The sequence below is a fragment of the Neltuma alba genome, unplaced genomic scaffold, assembly GCF_004799145.2.
Source record: "Neltuma alba isolate B1F8T4 unplaced genomic scaffold, ASM479914v2 tig00003187_pilon, whole genome shotgun sequence".
Classification (NCBI taxonomy): domain Eukaryota; kingdom Viridiplantae; phylum Streptophyta; class Magnoliopsida; order Fabales; family Fabaceae; genus Neltuma; species Neltuma alba.
Genome location: NW_021633178.1, coordinates 866,456 through 873,648, shown reverse-complemented (window position 1 = coordinate 873,648; position 7,193 = coordinate 866,456). Strand labels below are relative to the sequence as shown.

At 37.2% G+C, this 7,193-nt stretch overlaps 1 pseudogene; it reads right to left on the bottom strand.

Moving 5' to 3' along the window:
• Positions 1–6: 6 nt before the first annotated feature.
• Positions 7–7,158, bottom strand: LOC114740840 (uncharacterized; annotated as a pseudogene).
• Positions 7,159–7,193: the final 35 nt, after the last annotated feature.

Sequence of the window (7,193 nt, the reverse complement as noted above, 5' to 3'; positions counted from 1 at the left end):
CTGTACCTTTTCCCTGTTCTTTTCATTGAAAGCTTCAGAGCTCTTTGTATTCTCTCTCCTGTAACACATTGCAGCCAGTTTCAACCCGTCCCTAATACTACATTCGACACCCACGCATATCAATTTGTTTTACCTTTTTTCTGACAGGTATGGCCTAAGGGCTTTAGCTCTTTGTTTACTGAATCAATCCTCTCCGGACCACCGCTACTTCCTTCCTCATCGGATCTGCCAGGCTTTCGAGCTCCTGATATTCCTCAAATAGAGAAAGAACCAAAAAAATAAGCATCACATCCTCATACGTAATTACAATTGCACATGTTTGTTATATGACAACTTTGAGCCTGAAATAAAGGCCATGTCTCACTTCCACAACTTCCGCGAAAGACAAACTATATGGCTCTCAAGGAGCAGAACAGACTTAAGCTTGGGGCGCTGAAGCCTGAACATTTCTGGAGAGTTCAGAGTTCAGCATTCCCCCGATCAGAAATAGAGGGGGCAAAGACTCTTCTGCGCTGCAAATTCACCCTGTCTTGCGTGCAAAAACCACACAGATCGGGTATACCCGAATGCTTCAATTATTCTTCAAATCCATGTCGTTCTCCTCGTTAAAAATAAAACGATGTACTGGGAGAAACATGAAAAAATTGGAACTTGTGTGTATCAGAAATTATGGCCGTGGTAATTGGCAAACCCCCCACCCCCCCCCCCCCCGGGGGAACGAAACACGCACACACAAACACACAAAATTAATCCTTTATCATGGAAGGTAACGCAATTATCTTTCTCGTTTTGTAGAATCCCAAATACTTTCTCGATTTCCTAAACATTAATTTCCACATAATTCAGAGCAAAAGAGGGCAGGGAGAGAAGTTGTTGAGACCACATAATTTTGAAGAGCAGTCTCTATCCTACAATTATTTCTCGAGATAAAGCTAATCCAATAATCGTCGTTCGGCAGCGAAGTACAGGTGACATTTTCTCTGAAATCTAGGTCGAATTTCGAGTAGCAGAAATTAATAAGGAGCATACCTCACGAATGAAAGCGAGACGCTTGGTTTCTTCCTCGACACGACCCAACTGAGCCTGAACCCTCTCTCTCACCTCCATCTTCTTCCTTTCAATCTCTTCCTCTTTGGCTTTGAAGTTGAGAGAGCTGACCTCGACATCTCTTCATCTTCCTTGGACATCTGGCTGCTAAAGCTGAGGCTTCCCGAATTCTGCACCACCAACTGGGTTCTGTTGCGTACTCTGCTCGCTCATCTTGTCCGAGTCGTCGGTCCAACAAAAACAAATCCTGCTTGGGTCCAGCGCTTTAACAAAACCCTCCTTCCCCTTCTTATTCTCCCTTCCTCGATTCCACTGTTCCTCTTTCTCTGCTCTGCCTCGCCTCTGAAATAATGGAGCTACGTCGTCGTGGGGGCAAATATGCGCTGATTCACTGGGTGTGGGTTGCCCCTTTTGTCCAAAGCCTTTCGATTGAAGCGTCAAGCCAGCCAACCTTAGCCTCTCCGCCTTACTTTTTTATGGACCAAACGAGCTGTGAATATTGCAAAAGAAAGGCTTAAATAATGAGGGGGAAAAAAAAAGAAAGAAAGAAAAAGCGGGTTCCCAGGCTGGATCGCGGGTACCGGGGTGGGTTAGAAAATGTAATTGCAAGTATCAATCAAAATCATCAAGAAATACATTAAAAATTCAGAAAAGAAATATGGTTCTTATGTGGGTGACCTGTTCCAACTTACCCATCCCTTTCTTAATTCGATTTACCCTGTTTATTTAAGCAACAAAATCTTAAAAAGAAGACAAATATTACAAAAGCATGGGCTGATACGACCCAACTACCAGCTAACCCCTGATCAGTGGGGAGCCGGGGTGGTCTCCACTTTACTAAATCAAAGTGGGTTTGTCCCCGGACTATTGAAACTTATCATCCTTCCAGCTTCAGCGTTCATGCCTACATTGTTCCAAATTACTTGTTTAAATTGCTTCCTTAGTCGAACTGGAGATGCTTTGTACCTTTTTTCTCCTAAACCCCTCCCGCTCGGCTTGATTTCTAAAGGCCTGGATTTTTAGCCTAATTTTCTGCTATGAAACTAGGGCATTATTAAAAAAAATCATTTTTCCTTTCCTTCTCTCTTTTAAAACACTCGCTTCTGCTGGTCCCCAAAAAAAAAAAAATCACTCGCTTCTTATTTTTGAAAAAATAAAATAGCCGTTACAAGATATTACTATGTTTGTCCCTTTGGCCTTTAATGCTGTTATTTATGTCACTTTATACTAGCCTCCGGAATTAGATAACACAGTTTTGAAGGCAACAAAAAGCATGCAGCCCCCCTCACCCCGAAAAAAAGAAAGAAAGAAAAACACGTCGCATTAATTGTAAGTTTGTTAATGTAACATAAAGTGACGATAAAGTACTGATCATTAATATTGTTATTCAATATCCAGACAAAGTAAATAAGAGTATTCATTTTGAGTTTCATAGCCATCTTACTTCCAGAAATGAAAATTATTTATTTACTTAAAACCCAAGCCTTTTTTCCTTTTTCCAATTTTTCTTGAATATAAGTTCAGATTTGGTTTGCTTTTTTCTCCTCCTGTTATACTTGGTTTTTTCAGGGGAAAAAAATTACCAGACCTTGCTTTACGCCCAGATAGTTTCATCACCCAAACTTGTCTCAGGTAGTTCAGGCTTTTTATTTTAATGTATTGTGAGGCTTAATATGAACATATTTTTAAATGCTGATAGCTTACAGTGTTGGCGGCAGAATATTTTCATCACATCTCCCCACAAGTCTCCCCCACATTGATGCGATATTAAGATATTTTTGAAAATTATGTAAGTTAAGGGGTTTGTTTGGAATTTCGTTCAAAACGGACTTTTAAACAAAGTTCATGTAAGTCGAGACAAAACCCTCCTCACATGCTTATTTTGTATTCCTTAAATCACATTTAAAAAGTTACTTATAAGTTAATCTAAAAAAGTTCAAGAGCTGCCCCTTGGGCTTTATATAATACTCCCTCAAGTTCAAAATACAAGTTAAAATTAGTTCATTTATGTTTATCAAGAAATGAAATAAAAGAGGTTTAAAACAATAATGTGTAAGGTATATATATATTTTTCTAAACATACCATTGTTAATGAGAGAAGTAAAAAATAGTAAATAAAAAAAAAAGAAGGAAAGAGAATATATTGTGGTAAAAGATGAGAGAGAGTGTGTTATGAATAAATTGAATTAGTGGAGGGAAATAAAGTCAACCAAAATGTAATTTAAAATACAAGGGGTTGGAAATATTCATTGAAACTTCTCTCCTCTATTCCCTTTGTTTAAAACACCTTTCTCTCTTTTCATGTCTCGTGAACCAGTACTTTATATAATTAAAACCATCAATAACCAAGAAAATTAAATACATGTGTTAGGGGTAAAATTGGAAAATATTCATTAAATGATTAGACAAATTTAAAATGTTATCTTGCAAAAAAAAAAAAAACAAGCCTCTCAACAAATGTTAGCTTGTATTTTGAAATAGAGGGAGTATAATGGTATTAGATACTCCTCCGGTCCTAATTATAAGACCCAATTGACTTAGGAAATTAAGGAAGTAAGTTAAGTTGGTTATTTATAATAAATAAGTGTTGTTATTCCTAAAATATCCTTGCTAATTAAGTATATTGGCTAAAACTATCATTCTTAGAAGGATTATCTTGGAAAAAAATGCATAATATAAGAGAAAAAAATGGATTGGTCTTATAATGGACCGGAGGAGTATTTAAGACTGTTGTCCACATGTGATCCCACTTCCAGCACTCGATTCATTCTGGGGCCGAGCTTTTGGTCTTCACAGGGAGGCTGAGCATCATAGAAGCTTGTTAGTGGTCAAACTTCCTCTCCGTTTCCCTCCATTCATTCCTGATGTCTCAGTGGCCAATTTCGAATTTTCTATGGGTTTCGAATGTAATGGTTGAGCCAATCATGTGGTTCAGACGCATTTATATAATTGGTGAGAAGGATCGAAGCACTTTACACACTGTAAGAGGTGAGTGGGCTTCAGATAGAAACATATTGCTCGCCCTTAATATCGCAGGAACGCCACTGTCCATTAACCCACCGAATTCTAACAGGGAAAACAGATGTTGCGGAGAATATAACATTCGCTTTTCTTAATATTCTAACAATCACAGCCTGATTTCAAGAGGCATGGGCAAGTGTCAATGACGCAAATATGGATGGCCAACTCATACCAGCAATATCAATAGGTCCAGATACCTCGATGATAGTTACTAAAACCGTGTTTGGATTGTGATTTTAAAACGCTTTCAGCAAAAGCCATATATCAATTTCCCCTTTTCACAAAGCTGCCTTCGCTTCCGTGTCAAGTGAGAGAAATTAAGCGCAAATGCGGTATGTGGACATGCACCAATGAATGTTTGTTATGTAGACGCGTTTCTCATTCCCTTCCTAGAAAACATTTGGTCACATACCAAACACTGCATAATGCTCCAGCGTCAGGGTGGTTCATCTAGCAATGCTCTTATTCTTATTCCTTGAGGATCAGGGGAACAATAAATGAAAATGAATAGCCAGCAGGTGGGAGGCGAGGTGGTTGGGTTCAAAGTCACAGCAACTTTGGGTCCCTTCTTCCTTCTTCTGTGACGGCCCAATTACTTCAAAAACTGCAACTTTGGGTCCCATCTTCCGTCTTCTGTGACGGCCCAATCTCTAAAAATGGCAACTTGGGTCGGGTCCCAAGAGCTCTCAGGTGCGGTAATTGTGTCAACTGCCCACGTCCAGCCGGCCCAAGAAAAACAAGATATATCTAGGAGCTACAGCCCCTCGGTTCATACCACGAAACAGAGTAACAAGTTGATCGGACCTTTTTTTTTTTAAAAGAAAAATTGCCTATTCATCGGAGAAGCTATTGGGTATGTAAAATGGAAAGAATTTTAAAAGCGTAATACTCCTCCGATCCTAATTATAAGACCTAATTGACTTATTTGAGAAGATTAAGGAAGTAAGTTAAGTTATTATTTATAATAAATAAGTGTTATCATTCCTAAAATATCCTTGCTAATTAAGTATATTGGCTAAAACTACATTATTAGAAGGATTATCTTGAAAAAAATGCATAAATATAAGAGACAAAATGAATTGGGGTCTTATAATTAGGTCAAATGGGGTCTTATAATAAGAACCAGAGGAGTATGTATTTTACGATAAAAATGTGTTTCAATTATCATTTTATGGCTTTATTCGTGTTTAAGTTATGCGTATATAAAAATTTGAGCAGGTCCCATGTATTTGTAATCAAATGGAACCAGAATGAACTGTGGTATGGTGGGTGTGGATATTTTTATATATTTTGAGAGTACAATAATGTGATTGATTGTATTTATCGTGGAGGGAGAGAGAAAGGGGAAAGAAGAAGATAGACATAAAATGGAAGAGAGGTGGGGGTGTAAAACGAGTGGATGGGGTCTGCACCGTACAGGCCGTGCTTCTTGGCCAGCAACGGCAGAAGATAAACACAAAAGAGTGGAAGGCGTGGGGGGGATCTTCAATAAACATGGGACCCACCTGAGTCCCCAACTGTGCTCCTGGCCCCACCACACTTGTCTTCTTGCGCAGGAACTCCCTATGTTCGCTAAGACGCTAACACGTGAAAACTGAACCCGCCTCCATTTTTTAATTTTATTTTTAATTTTTTTGTCATATTTCTTTTACATTATATTTATTTATTTGTTTATTATAAGAACATGTTTAAAAGACAAAATTATATTTTTAATCTATTTAGTATTCATAGATTGATTATTTAAAACTTGCAAAAAAATCGGGGGCGTGAGTGAAGAAGTGGAGTTAGGATGAACATTCAAGTCTGTGTCATGAGTGGAAGAATTTGTGAAGCATCCATTTGGAGCGCCACTTGACGGTCGCCACCATCCCAAGCCGCCTTCAATCCCCACAACTCTGATGTGATACTTTCGCTCTCTCCACAGAATATACTCCTAACGTATCAGAGCGGGAAGTGGGCAGCCTTCTGAAATTCCCCCCGCCTCCTCACAAGGCTGCCCACTCCCCACACCCGTGTTCGCAGCCCAAGCGCCCTCAATATCTAATTTAATCCTAATCATAACTTACTTGTAAAATAAATTCTAATCATAAATATGAGTTATTTGTATGGTGCTTATTTTTTTTATTTTATCTTTATTGAAATTCGTAAATCATAAATATTAGTTATTTGTATAGTGCTTTTTTTTTTAGTTTATCTTTATTGAATTCAGAGTAGAAATAGAGATAAAAAAAACATTAAAAAAATTAGAGGCTTTTATTAATTTAATGCATATGCGTAAATGTGCAGTGACTTGTATTGAAAACTAGTGTGATACTCCCTCCGTTCTTTATTATAAGAGACAAATAACCAAATTACGTTGATAAAAAAAACAGTTAAAATTAGTTGAGGATAATTAATGTGTAAAAAGTATAATGTTTTTTCCAACAATGCCCCCATTAATAAAGAGAGAGTATGAGAGAGAACAATTAAATTATTAAAAGATAGAGAAGTGGGAGGGAGAGAGAGTATGAGTTGGAGACAAAATAAATAGGGGTAAAATAGGAAATCAATACAAAAAAATAGAGACAACTTTTAAGTATCTCTTATATATGAGAACATGTCATAAGCATCAAATGTCTCTTATAATAAGTAACAGAGGGAGTACTATACTCCTCCACTCCTATTTATAAATTTTAAATTGGGGGAAAGATGGGATATGTTTTATAAACTTCAATTTGATATTTGTTTGTATTTTTTAATTTTATTATTAATTATTTATTCTCTCTCTTTTATCATGATCTTTTTATCATATTTTTCACACTTTTTTTTATTTTTTCCTCATTTATTATAAAAATACATTCTAACTTACTAATTAATTTTAATTAAACAAATTAGTTATTTAAACTTTATAACAAGAATTCCACAGAGTAATTATAATTGCTTGGAACAGATTATTAATGAGGGATGTCCCTATTGTCGGGAGAGTGTGTGCGTAACTAAAGATGCGGGGCAATTAATGGGAGCATATTACGGTCTTTGACCAAAGCCACCCACCAACGCCAGTAAATGCGGATTAATTATGTTGCCATCATTTCCAAACCATGTTCCCATGGCTGTACTATGGCAAAAAACACCAACCAAGAAGT